Source organism: Bos grunniens, chromosome 25 (genome assembly GCF_055505025.1).
Source record: "Bos grunniens cultivar Pamir isolate PY7600 chromosome 25, Bosgru_T2T1.0, whole genome shotgun sequence".
Taxonomy (NCBI): Eukaryota; Metazoa; Chordata; class Mammalia; order Artiodactyla; family Bovidae; genus Bos; species Bos grunniens.
The window spans coordinates 1,457,799-1,483,307 of record NC_141189.1 but is presented as its reverse complement, the minus strand read 5'-3'; the positions used below and the strand labels follow the sequence as shown (position 1 = coordinate 1,483,307).

Here is a 25,509-nt window from a genome sequence, read left to right as displayed (position 1 = left end):
GCCATTCTCCAGGTGGAACCACAGTCCTTTTCTCCTTCGAGCAGTCTCCTCATTTGCTTTAGAGAAGAAATAGTTATCTTCAGACAAAAAAAAAATACCTGGGAAATAATACACTATTACGTTTATTAAAATGCCAGCAAGAAAAGCAAAGTGCTGGTGCTGATTAACGTTTTGCGATCCAGGAGGGCCTGGTGCTTCGATGCTGGGAGAACGCAGGGCTGACGCCAACGTGTCCGGGACCCCCAGCCCACAGCTGCAGCTGCAGCCCCGTCACCGCTCGGCCGACAGGAGCCGACACACTCATCTGCTGAGCAAAGGCAGGGCCAGCTCGGAGGGTGCGAAGCAGGAAAGAAAAACGCAGCGAAGGGGAGGCAGGAGCCTGATGAGTCGTCTGCAAGAGCTGTAAATTTGATAAGTGCTTATTAGAAATATGAGAATGAGGCTTCAAACGTGCTTGTCTGCCTGAAATGATGGCTGAGGTGCCCTCAGACTCACTGGCTAAACGTGGTAAGCTGTTCCACCGTAGCTGCAAGGTTAAAAAAAGTACATCGAGACAGAAGTGAGATCCCCAGAAGAGCCTGTCACTGTCCCGGGGGCTCCAGAAAACCCTCCTTAGAAACGGGCCAGAAAAGCGGCCGGATCCCACACCCTCCGCCTCTGGCTCCTCCCTCCAGGTGGTCCAGGACCCCAGCCCCCAGCCACCCGACCAGCTGAGCTCTGAGCGGGCACAGCGAGCCCCACGGGCACTGGGTTCCAGGACCCCAGCCCCCAGCCACCCGACCAGCTGAGCTCTGAGCGGGCACAGCGAGCCCCACGGGCGCTGGGTTCCAGGACCCCAGCCCCCAGCCACACAACCAGCTGAGCTCTGAGCGGGCACAGCGAGCCCCACGGGCGCTGGGTTCCAGGACCCCAGCCCCCAGCCACCCGACCAGCTGAGCTGAGCGGGCGCAGCGAGCCCCACGGGCACTTGGTTCCAGGACCCCAGCCCCCAGCCACCCGACCAGCTGAGCTGAGCGGGCGCAGCGAGCAACCATGGGCGCTGGGTTCCAGGCCTCATTCTCTCTTCACTCGACCCAGGCAGCTGGCCCCGGTTCGGGACCCAGGCAGCAGGTGAGCCCCAAGGCTGAGCGCAGCCTGCCAGGAGGCCCCTTCACCCCCGCTGCCGGGCAGCCTGGGACAGGCACCTCCCTCCCCGAGGGCCCCGGCAGGGAGGCCCGCACACTCCCGCCCGGCCAACACTTGCTCGGGCCCATCTGCCGACGATGACACACACCTTCCCCGTTCACAACGGCGACGCTGATAAAAGGAGAAAAAAGACATGTTCCCAGAAGAATATGGGGGAGGGGGACGGAGGGTAGGCAGATTCTTGAAAGGGCTGGAAATCAAAGGGGAAATAAATGCGCCCGCGGTGAGCTGTCCTCCTCCTGCCGAGAGCCCTTCTGACAGGTGAGAACGTAGTCTCGGGGCCCCACGGCCAGTGGGCAGGAGTTGGGCAGGAACCCGACCCCAAACACTCCCGCCAGAGCCCCGCCTCCGCGTGCCCGTGGACAGGACAGTCAGCCCTGCAGACAGGCGGGTGGGGCTCAGCGAGGCTGCGATGGCCTCCTAGTCTGTGCACCCCCTCCACCGCCCAGACACCCCCAGCGGGGCAGATGGGCAGAAGGGGCTGCTGTCCTCGCCAGGCCGAGGCCCCAGGCTCGTCTGCACCTCTATGAGTGGACACGGGCAGGAGACCCTTCCAGCCGCCCCCTACGGAGCCTGAGCGGCATCTGTCCTGCCAGAGGGCGGGGCTCCCCCTCCCCAGGACCACCGGTACCCCATCCTCTCACCCCACCCCCGCTCACAGCAAACTCTCTGACACCCCATCTCCCTGGACATCCACACGCCTGCCGGGAAGCCCCAACCAGAGAGGGAAGGGGCTTCTCCCAGATCTCAAGGCAGATGGGGGCGGGGGGGCGGGGCTCGGACCCTGGCCTGGACCAGCGCTCAACGCCGCCTCCTCCAGAAAGCCTCCCCAGCCTGCTCACACAGAGGGAGCCACGGACCGCCCCAGGCCACATCCACAGGGCCCTTCCTCCAGCCTTTTCCTCACTTCTCTGTGTCTGCATGCCACTCGCACTGACGTCAGCCCCACGTGGGCAGGGGCTGTGTGTGCCTCCTATGCCCTGGCGCTACACCAGGGCAGGCCGAGCACGCGGCACGCGCTGCACACGGGCACGTCTGAAAGGGCAAGGACTGGTCTCCCCAGGCCTGGCGCAGGGCGGGGGGCCCACGAGACCCGCCGCGTGAGCCTGTGAACCAGGGAACGGGGATCAGGGACACCTACCCCCAGCCAGGTTTTCAGAGTGGGGGCTGTGCCTGCTCCTCTGCCTCCGGCCTCCCCCTGCCGGGCCCCAGGGTTGGCACAAGGGGGAGGGCTCAGGCTGGCAAGGGAGCAGGCGGAGTGGAGTCGGGGAGGTGGGTCCCCGTCGCTCTGGACTAAGGCTAGTTCTCAGGCATCGAGGGAATGAAGGTGTCCAGCACCCGGGCCAGCAGGAGCATCAGGTGGACATCACAAGGGGAGGCAGAGTCGTCACAGTCCTGGCCGGGCTGTAGAGGGGAGCAGGTTCCAGGTCGGGCGGCCAACTCTTCCCCCAACACCGAGTATGCGCAGGACTGCATGGCCGAGCAGCAGCGTGCCCTGCATCGTTTATGATGCCACGTGAGCAGTGACGGGCACAGAGGCAGAAAGTCGGGCGAGGGGTCCCCAACAGCCCCAGGTGGAACAGGAGGCTGCGTGTGGCCCCAACAGGCAGGAGGCCCCCACACCTGAGGCCAGGCAGTGGGCAGCAGCCTTGCCCCGCGTTGACGGGCAGCCAGGGGGTCAGGACACAGGGCCTCCCAGGGCGCCCACCACCCGTTAACAGAAAGCGTTTGTTTTCTTCTGCAGAGCATCTCAGGCTAGTTCCTATGAGACCCAGAAACTCAAGTCTGGTTCCCACCCCCACCAGGCAGGGGCACCTGCCCGTGGTCTCACGGGACCAGACAGGCCCCAGGTGAGGTGTGTGGCTGGAGGACCTCAGGGCCAGTCTGGCAGAGCACGGCTGCCGAGGCACAGGGGCCGTGATGCCTTCTGAGCCTGGGTCTTTGCCCTCACGGCTGCTAGAATCCCCACACCTGGGCAGCGGGTGTGGGGCACCCCCCTAAGGGAGGGGCTTTCCTTTCTCCAAGCGGTGGGGGGCACTCTGGCCCCCTTTGTCCCCGCAGCAGTGCCTGGGGGTGACTGAGAAGCCAGAAATCCCCTCCTCTGTCCTCACCCACCCCCTCCATCCTCCCAGGCCCTTGTGACGTCACTGCTGTTGCCATGGGAACCCTGCCAGCTGAGCCGATGACTTCACGGGCGGGCAGACGGGAGGAGTGGGGCTGGGCCTGCCTGGTCTTGCAGCAAAGGCCGCGCTTGGGTGCCCAGTCACACAGCACAGGACGCGGGGAGCGCGCTCGGATGCCCGGCCACACGGCACAGGACGCGGGGAGCCACCTGGCCAACAGGCCGAGCGTGGAGCAGGGCGAGGGCGCTCTGAGTCCCACTCCTTCCAGACAGAGGGCGGTGGGGGTCCCCGGCCAAGGCTGTCCTCGGCCCCAGTTTCCCTCTCAGAAGGCAGGAGCAGTCCAGGAGCCCAGGACTTCCAGAGGCCTCCCCGCTGCGTCCGGCACCCCTGGGGGCAGGGCGCTGTTCAGCTGTGAAGGCCCCAGCACATCCTGCATGAATCACAGCCAGATGGGGGCTTCCGGAAGCTTCCCACCTGCTCCTGCTCTCGGGGGGGGGGGTGCGTTTCCTGGGAAGAGGGAAGCACTTCCCCATCTTCCGGGAGCCCCCACCCGGGGGGCTCTGATGGGGCCAGCGCCCCTGGGGACCCCACCATATGCACCCACCTGTCAGCACCAATCCAGGTCTCCCAGACACCGCTCCAGGCCCGGGGGTGCCACGGGGATGAGCCAGTGGGGGGAGCGTGCTCAGGTGGGGCCGTGAGCACCCCCGAGGTAACCACAGGAGCCGGCACACAGACAGGTCTGCAGGTGTGCACACGCCATCCACACGTGTGAGCACGCTTGCACGCACACACACCTGCGTGTTCTAACCTAGAGGCCGGCCCACATTCGGGGTAGATACAGGCTGTGCATGGCATGTGCCTATCCAGGGGCGCAGGCGGCCCACCTGGGCCTCCCCTGGACCTTGACCCCTGACCCCCACGGCCCAGCACGTGGTCAGGCGGGAAGCAGGCACTTTCTTTTACTGCCTCCTTTCATTCAGCTCTCGAGGTGGGGATTCGGGACGCTTCCCTTAGCTTCCAACTAGAAATGAGGCCCAGAGACAGGGGGAGCTCGCCCAAGGTCACAGAGCCCTCGGATAGTCCGGCAGGTTGTGGGGGGGATGTCCTGGCCCTGCCTCTCCCCCACCACCCCCAGCTGCAGTCCAGCCCAGTGCCTCCCGTCTATGACCCCGCATCTCCCGCAGACAGCAGGGTGCAGGAGAGCAGGTCTCCACACTGAGAGCATCGCGTGGCAGCCCAGCCTCTGCCGATGTCACGGGCCCCTCCTGGCCACCCTGCCCGGCTCCCTGTCCGCCCCCATGGGCATCAAGGCCCTCCTGGCCAGGCCAAGGAGAAACAAGCCCCTCCACCAGGCAGGATGGCCAGCAGGTGTGAGGCCAGAGAGGGGGCCTCTGCCCGGATAAAGCGAGCAGCCCGGCCTGGCCCTGCAGCCTCTGACGGGTCCACAAGGGTCCTCTGCCGGCCCAGCCGCAGGCCGGCAGGCTGGACGGAGCTGTCCAGGCCCCAGTGAGCAGCCCTGGGGGGCGGGGTTTGGCTGCAGGACCCGGGTGGGGGTTGGGGGACATGGTGCCGCAGCCCGTCCCCCAGGCCTCACGACGGCTCCTAACCATCCTCCCAGTCACCCCGGCTTCCGCTCAGCCCACTGGTCACGGGGCGGGTGGAGAAACAGGCCCCGGGTCAGAAGTGGCTGCCAGGAGACAGAAGCCACCAGGAGGGTCTGGCCGGGATGACGTTGGTGCACACAGCCTGGGCGCCACCCCGCCAGCCACACGGTTGACCTGAACGCCTGGCTGGCCAGGCACTGCTGCGCTGGGCAGCTGGAGGCGCTGGTCAGGCATGCAGAGCAGCCTTTAAATACCCCGGTGATTTCACGCCACGGCGTCCTCCTCCTCCCCAGCCGCCCGAGGCACCCGGCCACGCGACGGACGCCTAATGAGCTGTGAAGGTCCATTTTTCAAAGTTGAACATTTCCCGGGCTCCCTGGCCCAGCCTCCAGACGTAGCCGAGTAACATCCTGGGTGCGGGGCAAGACAACTGCTCAGGGAGGCTGGCACCCACACGGACTCTACAACACCCCAGCTCTTGCTGCCCACCTTGGGTCCACGGAAAACAACTCCAGCAGCCAGCCCCAGGGGCACTGAGGCAGCACGGACAAGGCTGGGCAGCAGGGCCTCAGCCCAGCGCAGCCTTCACGCGGGGCACCCTGACCCTGCCCCACCTCACAAAGGGGAGACTGGCGGAGGGGCCACGAGTCCCTGAACAGCGACCTCGAGGTCTCACCCACCTCGGGTTAAGGGCTGAGGACCTGCAGGGCCATTCAAGGGGCAGCCGTGGGTGGAGACCGCAGACCCCTGGGCCCACTGCATACGCCAGGAGGGCGCCAGCTGACCCCTGTCTGCCAGGACCACTGCGTCTGTGTGAGGTGGCCGGACCCCTCGGTCATCCCTGCCTCTCCAGGGGGAAAGTGCTGGCAGGAGGCCTGAAAGTGGACTCAGGCAGATTGGGGTTCAAGCCTCAGCTCCGCAACTACCCACCTCTGTGAGCTCGCCCCAGCCACTTCCCTGGCCCTCGGGATCCCCACCTGCAGTCGGGTGCAATTTGTCTCTGAGCCAGGGGCCGTCTACACTCCCATTTATTCCAAACTCTGTCCATACTGACACTGTCTCTCTTCAGTCCCTGTAGCTGTATCTACCCATCGTCCATTCAGCCACCATCAGCAATTCATCCATCCTCCACTCCTCTTTCAGCCATCCATTCACCTGTTCATCATCCACCCTTCCTTCCGTCATTCCTCACACATCCGTCCACTCATCCATCCGTCCATCCCATCATCCATCCAGTTTACTCACCCACCATTCATCCACCCATCCGTCCATCCCATCATCCATCCAGTTTCTTTATCCATCATCCATTCATTCACCCTTCCAATTATCCTCCATCCATTTTATTCATCATCCAATCGCATCCATCTACAGATCCACCACCTCAGCCATCTACGCATCCATTTATGAAGAGTAAGTCAGACAGTCCTGGGCCAGGGCTAGAGCCCCGGTCCCCGAATCCCGACCCGTGTCCTCTCCAGGATGCGAGCTACTCAAACAGCTCCACGAGTCCCCATCCTGTCACCGGCATCGGCTCTGATCCCTGTCAGCTTGAGGAAGGGCTCCTGTCTCCACACGAGGGTTCCTGGAGACAACCAAAAGCTTAAGGGACCAGAGAGGCCCTCACCACTGGCCCTGCTTCAGGGACCACGTGAACCTGGTCAAGAACCTCAGACCCCCCCATTTGCGACAGACAGACGACTGCGGAGGCTTCACACCGGGCCGTTCTGAGAGGACCGGCTATCAACGGACATCGTGGTTGGAGGATGTGCCAAAAGGAGGGAAAATAAAGGGACAAGACACGCTCTGCCCTCCCACCGGTTCCACAGCTTCCCAAGGTTCCAGCCGAGGTGGACTAAACCTACCCAGAGGAGCCCTCTGCAGACCCCAGGCAGCAGGACAATCTGAAACCCCCAAATTATACCAAACACCCAGAAACATGCGCATGACCCCTCAGCAGCCCACACCTGTGGGGTCCACGCTGGGAAGTGGTCTTCTTCCCCAAGTGTCCCTTGACCCTTGGGTTCCCTTGTCCGTTTGTATCATCAGACCCCAGACGTAGCATGTGAACGGAACAGAGAACAAGACCCTGCCCAGCCTCGGGACTGTGCTCACACACTGGCCAGCACACTCACAGGCGTAATTAACACACACAGGGTGCCTGTGGAGGGAGCGGTTAACACACAATGCCATTACTCAGCTACAAAAACAACGGGCTTTCCTCAAATACAACTCCGACGAACCTCCAGGAAATTTTGCTAAGTGAAAACAAAGCCAGTCCCCAAAAGTTACATACCATATGATTCCACTTATACAGTCTACTTGAGAAGACAAAATCATACAGATGGAGGACAGATTAGTGTGTGCCAGGGGTCAGAGATGAGGTCTGGGCGAGGGAGAGGACAGATTAGTGTGTGCCAGCGGTCAGAGATGAGGTCTGGGCGAGGGAGCTGAGGGTGGCTATGTGGCTGTAAAAAGCGGTAAGGGTTTCTGTGTCGACGTGGATGTGCTGCGTCTGGACTGCATCACTGGCGATGTCCCAGCTGCCATATAGTTTTGCAAGATGTTACTCCTGAGGAGAAATGGATAAAAGGTACCCAGATATCTCTGAATTATTTATCATGACTGCATGGTACCTACAATGGATCTCAAAATAAAAAAGCCATTAAAATGGATGAAATAATGCATTGAAAAGGGGTGTTTTTAATAAAAGGTGTAAGATCAACTGGATTAATATATATGAAAAGAAATGAAACTGAATCCCTACCTCACACCATAGAATAAAAAATTAATTCCAGATGGACTGGAAGTCTCAATTCAAATGTAAAACAATAAAGCATCTAGAGGAGCCTCTTCAGAAACTTGAAGAAAAGATTTTGCTTCAAGCTAACAAAAAGCACTAACTCTGAAGGAGAACGTGGACTACTACATCAAAATGAAGAACTTCTCATTAAAAGACATGAACGGAAGACGGAAACGTCAAGACACAGGGCGGGGAGACGCTTAGAACCTATATACTCAGGATTGGGAAAGAATATAAAGAGTTCTTACAGGTGTATAAGGTGAAGGCAGGAATCTCAACAGAAATGGGTAACAGTTTTGAACGATATTTGGTCAATAAACAGGAAAAGGTGCTCACCTTTTGGCAGGAGTAAAATGGAAAGGGCGTATCGAGTGCTGACAAGGTGTGGAACCGCCAGCACTGAGCTGGTACTGACGGGCGGGCGGCCTCGGGAGGGTGCAAGCGCCCGAAGCACTTCCGAAAACGCAGCATCTACTCACACTGAGCACGCACCACGCACAACCCCACTCACTGCTAAGTGTCTGTCCAACAGAAACGGTGCACGTGCCCAAGAGTGCGAGGACGTCCCTGACGGCACTGGCCACAGTCGCTGGAGACTGGAAAAGCCCAACGTCCATACAGAAACAGTGCACGTGCCCAAGCGTGCGAGGACGTCCCTGACAGCACCGGCCACAGTTGCTGGAGACTGGAAAAGCCCAATGTCCATCAACAGCGGGAAAGGGCAAAGGAGAAGGCGTGCTAGTGACCACAAGCGGCGTGTGCAGCACGGCCACGCGGAGCTCACAGGAACGTGCGGAGCGAAAGAAGCTGGGCTCAGAACGCGCATCGTGACTTTATGGCTCAGATGGTGAGGAACCCGCCTGCACTGCAGGAGACCTGAGTTCAGTCCCCGGGTCGGGAAGATCCCCCGGAGGAGCGCATGGCCACCCACTCTGGTATTCTTGCCTGGAGAACCCCATGGACAGAGGAGCCGGGTGAGATACGGTCCATGGGGTCGCAAAGAGTCAGGCACGACTGAGTGACACGCACAGACACACATTCACATGAAGCACAAAAACAGGGAAAACTATAGGATTAAAACCAGAAACGCGTTTCCCTTTAAGGAGAAAAGAGAGGGTAACAATCAGGTGAGAACATGAGGACATCCCGGGATGCAAGTCACGCTTTATTTTCTGAACTAGCTGGTTCTGAAACGGATTACACTTTGCGATAATTCATGGAGCTGCCTGTTTTTTAAAGTTGTGTTTTTAGAAGGTGGCACCACGAGATGGGTCTTCCAGCACGCTGGCGGAAGACGGCTGCCAAATCCTTTCCCCAAAACTATAAAAATAGTAAAAAAAAAAAAAATCAGAAATAACCATTTCAGTATCCTCGAAACTGACCAAAAGGCATTTATCCAGGAAAAACGACTAAACGCTCAATAAGTCAGGGGAAATCTGTGATATTCTTACCTGGAGCTGCTCCCATCTCCCCACTTCCAGCTCGGCTGGAACATCACCCTGACAGGACAGCACAGCACAGGCCACGGAAACCAGAAGCTTCACCGCCAGAGGCTGATTTGATTTAGAGCAGAAGGCACAAAACTCACGCTCAGCAGCAGTGATGTCGACAGTAAGCAGCAACCTCAGCGGCGAGTGAAAGAGGAAAGCCAGCTGTGCCACCGGGCTGAGGCTGTGATCCTGGCTGGGGCAGCCACAGACCAGGGGACTAGCTGGAAACCTGGCCGAGAAAGACACGAAATGTGACCGCTGTAGACGTGCTCGATAAACTCCCCACACAAGCCCGATTGATGGGTGGCACACCGAGGGGAGAGCAGACGGAGCCCGAGAAATCCACACGTCCCCGGGCTCCTGAGAGCCTGTGGACACACGCAGGAGACGCAAGAGTCTGGCAGAGAGTAAAAGGCAGAACTGACTCGAAACTGCCTGGTCCTTGAAGGTGCCCCCAAACCCACATGCAGATCCATCAGCAGACAGCAAAAGCCTGACACGACCTCTGACCAATCACGGGCTGACCACTAAGCTAAGCAGACACCGAGGTGATCCCTAGGAAGCCAAAATTTAAAAGGAAACCAGTTCATTTTTTTAAAAAAGGCAGACTAAGCAGAGATATCAATCATCACACATCGGGGGACATGGATTTCAAAGTTTTAGTCAGGCAAGTTACCCAATAAACAAACAAAAAACCTAGCAAACGGGGGTGGGGGTGGGAATCAGAATCCAGAGGCGCTACACTATGTTCTCCAAAATGCCCGTTTCCAACACAAAATTACAAGATACGGAAAGGAGCAGGAAAAGGTAGTTCAGTTCAGTTCAGTCACTCAGTCGTGTCCGACTCTTCACGACCCCATGAATCGCAGCACGCCAGGCCTCCCTGTCCATCACCAACTCCTGGAGTTCACTCAGACTCACGTCCATCGAGTCAGTGATGCCATCCAGCCATCTCATCCTCTGTTGTCCCCTTCTCCTCCTGCCCCCAATCCCTCCCAGCAGCAGAGTCTTTTCCAATGAGTCAACTCTTCGCATGAGGTGGCCAAAGTACTGGAGTTTCAGCTTTAGCATCATTCCTTCCAAAGAAATTCCAGGGCTGATCTCCTTCAGAATGGACTGGTTGGATCACCTTGCAGTCCAAGGGACTCTCAAGAGTCTTCTCCAACACCACAGTTCAACAGCATCAATTCTTCGGCGCTCAGCCTTCTTCACAGTCCAACTCTCACATCCATACATGACCACAGGAAAAACCATAGCCTTGACTAGACGGACCTTTGTTGGCAAAGTAATGTCTCTGTTTTTGAATATGCTATTTAGGTTGATCATAATTTTCCTTCCAAGGAGTAAGCGTCTCTTAATTTCATGGCTGCAGTCACCATCTGCAGTGATTTTGGAGCCCCAAAAAATAAAGTCTGACAAAGAGGTAACTCAAACTCAAATAAAAAGCAGTCAATAAAAACTGTCATGAATGTCACAAAATGTTGCGGTGAATAGCAAAGACTTCAAAGCAGCAATCATAAGTCTGTTTAAAAAGGGCAAAAGACAATCATGTTTAAAGATGAAAGGAAAATATTATGACATGGACTCAGAAAACAGAGAACCTAAATGAAGAGAGAGGAATTATTCAGCAGAATTTTGGAATTCAAAAGTGTAATAACTGAAGTGAAAAACTCATGAAGGGCTCAACAGTCAATCTGAGGTGGCAGAAGAAAGAATCAGTGAACCTGAAGATAGATCAAAATAAAGTATCCAATCTACAGAACAGAGAGAAAAAGAAGGAGGAGGAGGACTTCCCTGGTGGCCCAGGCGCTGAGGCTCTGCACTCTCAAGGCAGGGGACCCAGGTTCGATCCTCAGTCAGGGAACAAGATCCCAGATGCTGCAATAAAGATCTCACATGTTGCAACCAAGAAAGATCTAATATTTAAATAAATATTTATTGGTGCATCCAAATAAATAAATCCTTTTTTAGGAAATAGATAAGGAAAATAGATAAGTGAGCCTCAGACATCTGTGGGCGACAACATCAAGGGGTTGGTACCAACATATATGTGATAGAAATCCTAGGGGAAGAGAAGAGAAAGAGGTAAGAAAATATTTCAAGAAATAACAGCTAAAAATGCCCCAAATTTGATGAAAAACATTAATCTAAAAGATGCAAGATCAACAAACCCCAAGAAGGATGAGAACAAAACATCTACACCTGGACACATCATAATCGAACTGCTGAGAGACAGAGACGACAGAAAGAGAAGACGATGCATCACACGCAAGGTACAGACGGCACGTCCAGCGGCGGGCGGCCCGGCCAAGACTACGGAGGCGAGAGGCGGCGGAGCGGCAAACTCAGATTGCTGGACATGGAGATGTCGACGGAGAAGTCCACATCCCATGAAACCAGCCTTCAGAAATGAAGGCAAACCGAAGACACGCACAGACAAGGGCTGAGAGAATTCAGTGCCAGCAGCCCCGACTCAGAAGAAACTTACTAAAGAAAGAACTCCAGGCGGAAAGGCAGTCACGTCCAGGGAAAGTCAAATCCACAGAAAGAGGCAAGGAGTGCCAGACGCGATAAATGCGTGGATGAACATAAAGACTCTGTAAGCGCATTATTTTTCTTCCATTCCCTTAACTTCTTTTAATAATATAAGAGTGTATAAAGCGATAATTGTAACACTACATTGCTGGTATAACTAGCATATACTGATGTACTTTATATGACAACCTTAGCACACAAGGAGGGGAAATGGAGCTATACTGGAGTAAAGCTTCCGTGTTTTACCATAGTTAAGTCTGTATTAAAAGCTATAACAAATCTAGACAGCGTATTAAAAAGCAGAGGCATCACTTTGCCAACAAAGGTCTGTCTAGTCAAAGCTATGGTTTTTTTCCAGTAGTCATGTATGGATGTGAGAGTTGGACTACAAAGAAAGCTGAGCACAGAAGAATTGATGCTTTTGAAATGTGGTGTTGGAGAAGACTCTTGAGAGTCCCTTGGACTGCAAGGAGATCCAACCAGTCCATCCTAAAGATCAGTCCTGAATATCCATTGGAAGGACCGATGCTGAAGCTGAAACTCCAATACTTCGGCCACTTGATGCAAAGAACTGACTCATTGGAAAAGACCCAGATGCTGGGAAAGACTGAAGGCAGGAGGAGACGGAGATGACAGAGGATGAGTCGGTTGGATGGCGTCACTGACTCAATAGACCTGGATTTGAGCAAGCTCTGGGAGATGGGAGATGGCAAAGGACACGGAAGCCTGGCAAGCTGCAGTTCATGTGGTCGCAGAGTCAAACACGACTTAATGACTGAACAACCACAACAAAGTCAGTGTTAATCTGAAACCATTCATATTAAGATGCATACTGCAACCCCCAGAGCAACTACTCAGAAAACAATCAAAGAAATAAAGTTTAAAAAGTTAACAAAGGAACTAAAGTAGTGCACTGAAAGTGTTTCCTGACATCGAGAGACAGACAGGGGAGGAAGAAGAGGAAACGCGCAGAAAACAATTCGGAAAATGGCAACCACGTCAAACCAAAACCTGCTTTCCATGTGAGCAGACTAAATGGCGCAATCAAAAGGCAGAACTGTCAGACTGGATTAAAAGAGCAAGATCCAAATACATGTTGTCCGATAATCTTACTCTTTAGGTTCAAATATACAACTATGATGACAGTAAAAAGACAGAAAAATACGTGCAAACAGGAACCACATCAGAGCCAGGACAGGCGGGTTAACGTGAGGCAAAGGGACATCAAGAGACACAGCAAAGGCAGAGACACGCCTCGTAATCACATTCAGGTCCATACCCCAGAAAGAGACGACAATTATAAACGAGTATGCCCGTAAAAGCTCCAAAATACAGCGAGCAAAAATTAACAGAATTGAAAGGAGAAACAGACAATTCACCGCTCACAGTTGAAGATTCTAATATTCCACTTTCAGTAACTGAGAAAACTAGACACAAGAAATCAGCAGAGATACAGACAATCAGAATGACACCATCACCAACCTGACCCAACTGACATTTGTAGAACATCCTACCCAGCAGCATACAGTCTTTTCAAACACACGAGGTGAATCTTCAGGACGGACAACATTTCAGGCCAAAAGACAAACCTCCATAACCACAGAAAGCATGTTCACCAACCACAGTGGAATTGAATTAGAAATCAACAAAAGAAATAAATCTGAGAAATCCTCAAATATTTGGAAAGTAAACAACAATTTTAAAAATAGTCATGAGTCAAAGAAATCACAAAGGACATTAGATAACGTCTTTAATTAAATGAAAATAAAATGTATCAAAGTCTAGGAGATGCAGCTAAAGCAGGGTTTAGATGGAAATTTACAGCTTTCAGCGTGCATCAAAAAAGAAGAAAAATCTCAACAACCGAAGGATCTACCTTAGGAAACTAGAAAAAGTCAAAGCAAGTAGAACAGAGGAAATAATAAATCAAACTAAGGCTGATGAAAAAATAGAAAAATAAATCAACACAAAGCAAAAATCACCTATTTGAAAAGATTAACAAAATTGACAAAACCTTTAGCTAGACAGACCAAGAAAAAAAAAGACAGCAGAAATTGCCAAAATCAGTTATTATCAAAAAGAAATCATCACTACCAACCCTACAGAAATCAAAGGGATATAAAAGCAATAAAAGTAATACTGTGAACAACTTCACACCAACAAATGCACAGCTTAGAAGATGAGTGGGCAAACGCACAGAGAGACACCAATTAACAAAACCCATTCACAAACAGAAAGCCTGGACCAACTTACAATCATCTATCCAAAAATGCGTGATTAATTTAAAACACTCCCACAGAAAAAAGTCCAAACCCAGGTGGCTTAAATTGCAAACTCTGTCAAATGTCTTTAAAAAATCATACTGAATCTAGACAAACTCAGGAAAAAAGAGAAAGAAAAACTTCCTCGCTCGTTCTACGAGACCAGTATTTTCCCTGCTACCAAAACCAAAGACATCATAAGGAAATAACAGACCCAAACATCACATGAACAGCGGTGCAAAAATTCTTCATCAAATGGTAGCAAACCAAATCCAGCAATAAAGAAAAGGGCTGAACAGGTGGCATCTACCCCAGCAATGCAAGGCTGGCTTAACCCCTGAAAATCAACCGAAGTCACACCAGTAAAAGGACAGAAGCCAAACGACCATTGCAGTTGACGTGTATAACCAAACCAACACACATTCTCCGCAGAAACACTCAACACCAGCACCACGTGGGAGCTTCTCAAGCCAACACAGACCGTCCAGGACAGCCACAGCGAACACACGTAATGGTGAGAGGCCGAGTGCTTTCCCCTAAGGGCAGGCATGGAGCACCAGCACCACTCAGCAGGACTCTGGAGGTTCTGGTCAGTGCAATAAGGCAAGAAAAATAATCCTAATAAAAGACAGCCTGTTTGAAAAAGAAGATGTAAGACTCCCCTTATTTGCAGAGGACATGCAGAAAATCCTAAGGAATCCACAAAAGTCTAGGGGAACTAGCCAATAATTAAATTCAGCAAGGTTACAGGATAAAATATCAATACACAAAGCTCAGCTCTACTCCTACGTACCAGCAACAAACAATCTGAAAATGAAATTAAGAAAATAATTCCATTCACAATAGCATCAAAAAACACTTAGGAATAAATTTAACAACAGAAATTTAATTTGCAAGACTTGCACACTGAAAATGACCCCAAAAAACTGCTTAGAGAAAATAAAGGTCTAATTCATGGAGACGCACAGTCCATGCTCATGGACAGGAAGACTGAATGTTTCCAAGTTGATCTACGGATTAAACAGAAGCCCATCAAATCCCAGCAAGCACTTTTTTCTTTTCTAATTAACAAGGTGGTCTTAAAGTTTGCACAGATATGTAAAGGACTAACAACAGCAGAAAATATTCTGAAAAGAAAAACATTTGGAGGACTTAACACCACGTGCTTTCCAAATGGGCCACAAACCTACAGCAATAAGCCAGTCGGTACCGGCAAAAGGTCAGACACACAGGCCAGTGAGGCAGAGCTGAGAGTCCAGAAGCAAACCCTTAACCCTACGGTCCCAGGAAAACTTAACAGAAAGGACAGTCCCTTCAAAACATGGTGGTGGATCTAGAAAGACGGCCCTGCTGCAAGCGTGAGTAGGGCGGCAGTGGAGGCCCAGACACAGAGACAGGCGTGTGGGCGCAGCGGGGTGCGGGCAGGCAAGGCTGGCGGCGAGGAGGGAGGAACACGGAACCTCATCCCCAAGGGTAAACGCCGGCCGGTGGGAACTCACCCCAGGGCGCAGTAACAGCCTGGGGGCACACGGACACCGGCAGCTGATTCACTGAGGGCTCACAGAATCCAACACAGCCCCGTAAAGCAATGATCTTCCAATTAAAAATAAATATTTTATTTTAAAGATGGTGCTGGGACAGTTAGATACCCCTGTACCCAAAAAAGGAATGAAGGGCCAGACACAGCATTCACAAACATTAACTTAAAATGGTCAATAAACCAAAACCCAAGAGCTAAAATTAGAATGTAAACTCCTAGGAGAAAACAAAGAAGAAATATTTGTGACCTTGGATTAGGCAAAGGATTCTTAAGTATAACACTGATAATAGGATTCATAAAAGAGAAAAATTGATAAAGCAAACTTCATTACATATAACACTTCATTACACTTGTGTGCTCCAAAAGACACCATGAAAAACATTAAAGACAAGATACAGGCCAGGAAAAGACATTTGCAAACCATACTTCAGATAAAGGACTTGTATTCTGAATGTATAAAGAACTCTCCCAACCATTCTGAATAATTTTGAAACTCAGTTAAGACAAATAAACACATTAAAATGGGCAAAAGATTTAGACAGACATTTTATCAGAAACGAAATACGAGAGCCAGTAAACACACGAGGAAACGTCCACCTTCACTGGTCGTTAGGAAAAGGCAAATTAAAACCACAGCCCCCGCCCCCTGCCCAGCGCATCTGTAATAAAAAAGACCAACACTTCCAGGCGTTGCGGGAACGTGAGGGCTGCAACCCTCCCGCGGGAGCCTGATAAGAAGCCTACAGAGACGGGTGGCGATCTGTGCCTGGGCAGGGTGATGGGAAGGGTCTAAGACTCACCTGGGCGGTGGCTGAGCACCTCTGTCAACGCGCAGATGCCACTGCAGGGTCCCGTCCCAAGGGCAGAGAAGCATGCTCACGCTGTCAGGAACCTCCAGAAAGCAGGGAGCGGGAAGAACAGGCAGGCCGCACACTCGGACACACACCCCAGCCTCCCCGGGACGCCAGCCTCACAGGCGACCAGCTTTTTTCTAAAGGCCAGAGTCACCTTCAGGATAACCAAGCGGCCCCCAAGGCCGTCAGCCTCTGTGCTGGGCCAAGATTTCACTCAAACAGAAGGCCCTGTGCCACGACCCTGGAGCACCTTCCCTGCACACACAGAACCCTGGGCAGGACGAGAGAGGGCGAGCCCGGGCAGCCTGGACCCCGAGGGCCACTCACCCACAGCCGGCCAGGGGGCTCCTGCCTCGGCGCCTGCTGGGGGCAGGCCCCTGCTCCTCTGCAGTCGAGGGCCCAGAGCCATCGACAGCCAGCTCCCAGCTCTGCCTCCTGCCCTGAGACTCAGCTCTCCCAGCTGTAAAATGGGCAGAGGGGCTGCTGGGGCGAGGGGTGTCAGAGACAGGCGGGTCTGGGTTCTGGAGCTCATGATATGAGCCGGGGCCCAGCCCCCTCCCTCCCAGCCGCAAGAGGCTCCCTGGTGGTGCTGGGGGCCCACACCAGGTGTGGGACGGGCAGAGTCTGGACCACCACGCCCAGGCGGGCACTGGGCTCTGCGTTTCAAGGAGTCTCAGAGGCCAGGATGGCAGCAAGTGAGGCAGGAGCCAAGGGGCCCATCTGGGGAAGGGGCTGTGCTCCACAAGGCTCGGGGCCTCCCCTGTGAGCTCAGGGAGCCGGCAAGGGGGCCACGGGCCCGGGGGCAGGGCCCTGCCCCGCCCACCCGCTTCCCCTTCCAGAAGAGGGCGCTGAACAGCCCTAGAGCTCTGAGTATGGACCGTCACCCTTCCTGCCCAGGACCCGCAGCCCATCGCCCCTCCCCCAGAGGCAGGGCTTTTCTCCTGGAGTCTAGAATTTCCAGACATCTTCCACCTAGGCGCAGGGGGCAGAGGGAAACGAAAGAGGTTCTGGCCGAAAGGACCTGAATTTGGCTCCCGCCCCCTCCGGCCATGCGGCTCCAGAAGGCACAGATGTCACTGAGGATCCAGGCAGGCGTCCCCGCGGTGTCACCTCCCACCGAGGGCGGCACCAGATGCCCGGGCATCCCGCAGCGGGGTGTGGCCTTTCCCACCTACACTCACGAGACAGCCCTGCACGGCCTGCAGACGTGCCCTCCCCGATGGTCACCACCACCCACCTTACCCGCTCCCCCGGGCCCTTGGCTTCCCAAGGACCCCCCTGAGGAAGGGCAGAGCATCACCTGGGCCCCTGGGCCCCACCCTGGTCTGTGCAGGCCTGGCACAGCCAAGGTGAGCTCACGATGGAGCAGGCCCCCCAGGCCAGCTGGGAGGGAAGCGGGGCTGGGCTCTGGGGAGGGTGTCCACCCCCAGGAGCACGTCTCCTGACCCCAGAGCGGAACCTGAGCCGGGAACGCACCCTCCGTCAGGCGGTGTCGGTCACGGGGCCGAGCCTGCCGTTGGCTGCGGTTCCCGGGAGGCGTGCACCAGCACACGCGTGTGAGCACGCTTCCACCAGGCCCCGCGGTGGCGCCGGGTCCCCCGGTCTCTCGCCACCCTCCATCCTCTGGCGCGGGCCCTGCTCCCCTTAGAAAGACAGCTCCGAACTGCCGGCGGGTGTCTGAGGAGAGCAGGATTCGCTTTATACCATCTTATCCTCCACACACACACACTTCTCGCTTGGTAATGGACACAGATGGGAATATGGGGTAGCTTTACACAACCGTCTTCTCTACAGAAGCGCAGCTCCAATCTTTAAAGCAACATCAAAACAGATGCTCCGGACTCTCCCTCGCCGGCGCCATCAGCCCCGCCGGGCAGACCCCCCTCCTCCCCTCCAGCCACAGGGACCTTTAGACACAGAAGCCAACTGCATCCCTCACCGTCTCAAAGTCCCCAAGAGCGTCCCAAGGCAAACAGAACGAGACTCACGTCTTCCCCAGAAGCCCCAGCCCTCTCAGCCGGCACGGGGGGCCCTGTGCCCACTGACCCACCACCTCTGGCCCGGCCCCTCCAGTGCACCAAGCCTGCACCAGCTCAGGGCCCCCCGCAGGCAGCCCTTCTCCAAGCCCCACCTTTCCACAGCACAGCAGAGGGGACGCGGGCCAGGCTGGGCCCCGGGGAGGGGGGCTTGGGGCCGAGCAGGGCATGCACGAGCACCGGGGGCAGCTCTGTGGTCCGCGGAACTCGGGTCCCCCATTCAGACTCACCACGGCTGGCCGTCCACCTCAGCCCTGCCCTTGCCGAGCAGAAAACAGGCTCAGTGGGGGGAGGGCGCGCAGCCCCCAGCCCGGGCCTCCTGACTGGAGCCCGTGACCTGGCGCCTGGGCTCTGCCCCCAGCCCAGCACCCAGGGAGGACCGGGCCCTCAACCCACTCGACGGAAGCACCGAGGCAGAAAGGCGCCCGCTCCCAGCTTGCACGGCCAGAGCGGACACTGGGCCACCCCTGACCTGCTGCTGGGCCCTTCCGGAAACTTCCATAGGGCAACCAGAGGTAGCGGAGACCTCTCCATGGAGATGGGACGGCGGGGCGGGCAGCAGACACAGGCTCCAGAAGCACCCGGCAGCCCCTGCCCTGGTCTCCAGGGCAGCGCGGGCGCTGGGGGGGCGGGGGGCGGGGGGTGGGCATGCAGAGGGTCCAGGGCAGCGCGGGAGCTGGGGGGGCGGGGGGTGGGCATGCAGAGGGTACATGCTGTTCCTCCCGGAAGTCCTCCAGGCTCCGTCCTGACAGCAAGGGGCGAGGAGTACCTCCTCACTGCGCGCTCACAAGCCTTCTCTCTGCAGCACCTACTGTGTGCAGGAAGGATCTAGAAAGGCCCTCCTACACAGGGCTCTCAGCCCCCAAGGCCAGCCCGGCCCGGCACCATCCCAGGTGCAGGGAAGCGCCTGGCCTGTGTCTCCGTTTATTCAGCTCCAGGGAGCCGCGGAGGAAGAGTTGGTCCTGCCGAAAATAAACCAGGATCTGTCAGCAAACAGGCAAACACGAGAGAGCCTAGGGTTCCCAGCCCATGGGAGGACTCCGAGGAGACCCCAGGCTTCCCACGGCGGGGGAGGGGATGTGCCAGCCACTCTCGGGGGCACACCCGGGCTTCCATCACACCGTCCACAGCTCCAGGCTGGGGATGGCTCTCAGCACGGCCAGGGGGGTGGGGGGGTGGAGGACGGTCAGCAGAGGGTTGTGCTTGGGTCGGGGGCGGGGCGGGGGTCTGTTAAGGGGGGGGCCATTGTGGGCCCCCAGGCACCAGGGGCGGAGCTGAGGCCCGGCTGCTAGGCTACGGGGTCTGAAAGGACCCTGTGCTCTCTCCAAGGCGGGCGGTGCTGAGCCTGGAGGCCTGGCTTGCTGGCGCTGCAGTCCGGGCCTCAGTCTCCCCATCTGTTAAATGGAGGGCTTGAGTCAGAGGCCCTGCTATGCTGGCCAGGAGGGGCTGGATGCCAGGCGACCCCCACCCTCCGCCCTCAGGCAGCCTCTTCCTGCCGGCACCCAGATGCTTACGCTGCTGTCCGTGGCTCTGTCGCATCCAGCTCCACGACCCCAGGGACTGCCACACGCCAGGTCTGCCCGTCCCTCATGTCTCCCAGAGTTTGCCCAAGCTCACGTCCAGTGAGTCTAAGCGCTGAAGGGCCCACCAAACTCCTCCTCTGGGAGCCCCCAGGCCTGGGGCACAGCAGCCCCCCAAGGAGGAGCGGACCCCCCTCCCGGGGGCGGGAGCCCCGAGGACCAGGACCAAGACTCCTGCCGGGCCTGGAAGGGAGGGCCCCGCAGGCAGAGGCGGAGGCTCAGGGTCCCCCGCACCGGCATGGGGACAGCTGTGACAAGAAGCCTGAGTGCAGCCATGACTCAGTTTCCCCACAGCGCTGCCCCAGCCCCCAGGGCAGAGCAGAGAGGCAAGGCACGGCCCCCTGCTGACCCCAAGGGGGCCCCGCCCTCCTGCAGTCCCGCCACCCTCAGCCTCTGTTCCAGCTCCTCCTGCAAGCCCGAGGCCTACCCAGACCCGGCCCCCAGGAGGACCCCAGCCTCAGCCTGCCAGCGGGCTCGTGTGTGACCTTGGGCCCTTCTGAAAGGCGGGGCCAGATGGGCTGACTGCCCTGGGAAGGACTGGGCGCTCCTGCCCAAGTGCTGTGTACCAGCTGTCTCCCCGACCCGGACACAAGCCCCCCAGTCGCCGGGCCTCAATATGCTCACGCTCCAGCAGAGCACACGTGGACCCTCAACCCGCCTGGGGAATAACCATCAGGACCCTCCAGCTCAGAGGGCCGGAAGCCTCAGTTCCTGCCCCACGTGGGTGCTGAGTCCCCAAGGTCTCTCCACACCCTCTCCTCCCCGGAGAGCTCGGCAAAGCTGGGAATCAACTGGACACACACGGGCAGGATGAATGACGGGCAGTGGGGCCAGACGGAGAAGCTGCGCCCACACCCGCCACCCCTCTCCTGCTCACCGCATGGGTGCATGAGGACACAGGGTGCCCGGCGGGGGTGGGGATGGTCAGGGGCAGATGTCCCCAGCAGCCAAGGCCGGCACGCCCTGCTCAGGCGACCAGACCTGAACCCCCACGGCAGGGCCGCGGGAGCCCCGCCACCAGCCCCACTCACCGTGCGTCCCCAGGCCGCACCCTGCCCCACTCTGGCCTCAGTCTCCCCATCTGTGCAGTGGGTGCTGGGACAGATGACACCAAAGTCCTTCATGTATCCGAGGACCAGCCCCTGCATGGGCTCCACTGACAGCCCACCTCCCCCCACACCCAGAGCCCTGCCCGGGGCCAGGTGACACCCGAGGTTCTGCGGAAAGAAATCAGAATCCATGACCGGAGACAAAGAGGGAAGGGCGGTGTGGGGGGACGGGGGTGCTGGAGAGATGACAAATGTATCCTGTGTCCGCGGCAATGCCACCATCTGCTCCAGGTTCATGCCTGGAGATTTATGGCCCCGTCCCCCGGCCCTGAGATCCAGCTCCTGCCTGTCACTCACTAGCTTCTCTCACCCGATGCTCCCAGCGCACCCCCACTCCACATGTATTCTCCACCACCCGCCCGGGCATCCGTGGGGGCTGTCTGTTTCCTGCGGAGATATATGGACACCCCAGTCCCAGCACCTCTGCTCATAAATTTCTCCTGCTGCTGCATGTCCTCAGAAAGAGGGTTCTGGGCTCACGGCCCGGGCCTCTCGGGGGTGGGGCTCTGACCCAGGCGATCTCAGTGCTTAGAAAACCCCACTGAAACCTAGAGCTGGTGGGTGGGTGTGTGGGTGGGTGTGTGTGTGTCTTAGAGACACACACAGATGTGGGACCTGGGGTGTGTCTGTGCCTGTGTATCTTAGAGACACACACAGATGTGTGACCTGGGGTGTGTGTGCATGTGTGCATATGTGTGTCTTAGAGACACAGAGATGTGGGACCCAGGGTGTGTGCGTGTGCGCGTCTTAGAGACATACACAGACATGGGACCCGGGAAGTGTGTAGTGTGCGTGCACGCGTGCATGCGTGTCTAAGAGACACACACAGATGTGGGACTTGGGCAGACACTCCCCTGGTGCCCTGCTGAGATCCTATCATAATTTAGACCCCACTAATTTTTCCTCTCTTGGAGCAAATGATGCTACAAGGAGACTTTTAGGTTCAAACTGCCAAGGTCTAAGACAGGGGCTACTGGGTCCCTGTCTCTCCTGGGGGCCCCACCACCTGTTTTTTGGGGGGTAGGGAATTAGGGGAGCAACAGCCTCTCCCCAGCTTGGGTGGGGGGTGCTGGCTTCCAAAGGCACTGTGAACAACCGCTGAGCTTTCCACAGGGAGTCCTGTGGGGCAATGGGGAGGGGACCTTGGTCCTTCTTGTCCCCAGGCCCAGGTATGGGTGACCACCACACCCCGTGCCAACCCCCTCACATCTGCCAGGTCGCAGGATAAGACGCCCACCCCGCTTCCTTCATCAGGACTGCCAGCTTGCAGCTGCTGTGTCACCCTGAGTGGGACCCGGGCGGCCGGCCTTCAGGAGGGGGTCCGAGAGGATCTGACTGCGTGACTCCCAACCTTCCCGACCCAGAGATCCTGCAGGGCAGGGGCGGGGGGGCAGCTCTCCACGAGCCCAGGAAAGTGAGGCACGTCTGCCACCCCAAACCCAGAGAGCAGGGGCCTTCCCCTGACACAGCCACCCGGCATCCTTGCCTGCATCTCGGGTGTCTCCCCTTCTGATGAAGCGGGATGCAAACCTGGGGTGGGGTTTGGGAGAGCATCCCCCAGGGCTGGCTCAATTAAAAGGTGACAGCTGCAAGGACCCAGGGCGCAGGAGGCCGGGGGCTGGCTGGGCAGGAAGCAGGACAGTACTCGCAGCTGCAAGTCGACACCAGCTAACGTGCTCCTTTCCTCTGGGGCCCCACGGGAGACGCCGCCAGAGAGGAGCCTAGGGGAGGCTACCTTCCTATTCCCCGGTATTCCCCCTCACTCCCCAGCCTTGAAAGCCCCTGCTCGCAGGGCCCATGAGACCTTAGCTCTTGTTAAGACCTTAGCTCTGGTTAAGGCTTTCTTCCCAGCCCCCAGCTCAACAGCGAGGGAGCGAGGCAGACACAGCTGCACCCCAGAAGCAAGCACTCCACGATGCAGGGCAAGGAGAAGATGGCTCACACCTGAGGCTCTGCTGGGGCTGCAAGCCTGGCTGGAGGCTCCCGAGCCTGGAGGAGAGGTCTCCAGGGGCCCTGCCAGTGCTGACCCTTCCCTGGGGTGTTCCTTCCATGGAGCACAGGCGAGCCTTGTGCCCCATTTCACAGATTTGGGAACTGAGGCTCTGAGAGGCTTACCTGCCCCAAGGTCATACAGCTCTTGTCGGGAAGAGTCTGGTTTTGATGCCAGAGGCTGCCGGTCTGTTTTGGAGGGGGAACACCTGCAGGGGGCCCACCCTGAGCAGCAAGCAGGTGACCTGCAGCTTTTACAGAATGGGAGGGGACCCCTGTCTTAGAGGCACGCTGGGGCAAGAAGGCTCAGCGCCCCTCCCCCAAAGGATGACGAAGAGAACGTGTCCAAGGCGGGGGGAGGGGGGGAGAACTTCCACCAGGTTCTGAGCAAAGGCCCCCGCCCCCACGCCGAGGGTTTGGCTCCCCTTTCGCGGAATGCCGCCGCTCCCAGGGGCATGGCTGGACGGTCCCGGGGTGCCGGGCTGGGAGGCGCCCAACGTCGCGAGTGCGGGCAGACCGAGAAGGATGAGACCCGCTCGCACCGACGGGGCTCAGGGACCCCGGGCCGAGGAGGTTCCGGAGAAGGGCAAGGGCCGCGTTGGGTCGACCACAGGAAGCAGCAGCTCTGAGCGGGGGTGGGATGAGGGGCGACAAGGGGAGGGGGTGCTGGGGCGGCGAGTCCTTGCGAGGGGTAGTGGCGCGCGGGGCAGGGGCGCTCCGGGGGCGGCCGCGGAGCCCCGACCAGGACCCCCTCTGCCCCGCTGAGCCGAGCGCCCGCTCCGCCGCCGCCGCCAAGTTCCTCCAACTTTGCCCGCTCCGCTCGGAGGGCGCGCGGGGCCGGGGCGCATGAGGGGCCGGGGGCGCGGGGTGCGAGGGCGCGGGGCCCGCCACGCAGCCCCCGCGAGCAGCCGGACTGCCGCGCCCCCGGGCTCGGTCCCGGCTCCGCGCTTACCTGCTCGCCCGGCCGCCGTTCCGGGGCTGCGCCCGCCGCCGCCGCGGCCGCCGCCGCCGCCGTCCTTCAAGCTCTAACTTCGCTCCGGGGATTGAAATTCCTCCCCAGCTTCGCCCATCGATCCGCGCGCCGCCCCGCCCCTCGCGCGCGGGCAGGGGCGCCGGAGCCCGCGCGCCGCCCTGCACCCCCCCGCCGCTGCGCGCCCCCGCCCCCTCTTCCTCCGAGTCCGGCGCCGAGTCTCGCGCCCCCCCTTCTCCCCGCCCGCCCGGCCTCCTCGCTGCCCGGCTGCTGCCCTCCCGCCGCCGAGCCGGGGGTGGGGGCGCGGGGGAGGGCGCGGGAGGGGGAGGTACTAGAAAGCGCAGGAGGGTTTCCTCTCGGCCCCTGGCCGGCCTCGCACCCACGTCCGCCCTCCGGTGACGGAGCGCGCAGCAGCTGTGGCTGGGAAGGGCTGCCCACGACCCCCTCCCCTTTAAGCAAAGCCCGGGAGTTCTCAGGACCCGGGTCGGCCAGTCGATCCGGCCCACCTGGGAGAAGGCAGGGGTCTGGGGGCAGAGAGCTGGGGGAGGGGCGGGGAGGGGAGGGAGACTCGGGGTTGGGGGAAGACTCGGGATGGGGGGGCTCTGAGCAAGCTCTCCTATTAGTGTGACCCCTGCCACCTGCGCGTGCAGAAGCCCCCTTTCCGCAAGTTACAGGCAAGGAAACGGCCCAGAGAGGCCCCGGGGCATGCCAGGGCGCCCCGCCCCCCCCGCCACACTGCTGGTCCGAAGCAGAACCCGAGGGGCAGCTTTGCCTCCAGGGCTGAGCCTCCTGGCCCCTCGAGGACTCCTCGTTGGGGCCAGGCAGGCCTCGGCGGTGCTCTCGACTGCCCGGGGGAGGCTGCCCAGCCCGCAGCCCGGCCCGCTCGCGTCCCGGCGCCGCCCGGCCCGTCGCCTCAGGCTCCCGCAGCCCCCTCCCCGCTTCCTGTCCCCCGCCCGCCTCTGATTCCAGGCCTCAGTACCCCCGGCACGCTCTCCGCTCCCCGCCAGCAGCTGGGCAATTCACCGAGCATACAAAAGAGTTGACTCAATTCAAAAGCAGCAAATCAAGATAAATCCTATAGTGTGTGGGGACCGGAGAGGGGATGTGAATGAACGCCCACGGCACAGGCGACTCCTATAGGGCCTGGCAGACCCCCTCCCCCAGCGCCAATTGGGTGCAGGTCAGCCAGGACCTGGGGAGTGGGCGCCAAGCTGCCTCCCCTGCCAGGTGGGGACTTAGGGATTCAGTGCTCTGTGGCCCCCTCCTGCCTGCACGGTGGGGCTCTGCCAGGCTATAAAGGGCCTGCTAGAGCGAAGCCAGCATGTTCGGTGGTGGGGACCGAGCCCTGGGGAACGCTGCGTCCAGAAACCTGCCACAGCCCCAGGGATCAGGGTGAGGCCCAGGGAAGGAGGCTGCTGGACCGCGGGGGC

The 25,509-nt window shown here is 58.0% G+C and overlaps 1 protein-coding gene and 1 long non-coding RNA gene across 3 annotated transcripts in view; both read right to left on the bottom strand.

Moving 5' to 3' along the window:
- LOC147344680 (uncharacterized) overlaps positions 1–25,509 on the bottom strand; it is a 59,188-nt gene that overhangs the window by 30,400 nt on the left and 3,279 nt on the right. The window lies entirely within an intron of this gene.
- LOC147344681 (uncharacterized) lies at positions 105–24,696 on the bottom strand. The gene is made up of 2 exons (XR_015155089.1): positions 24,062–24,696; positions 105–400 (listed from the first exon to the last, which is right to left on the bottom strand). It is a non-coding gene; the product is annotated as an uncharacterized LOC147344681 (long non-coding RNA).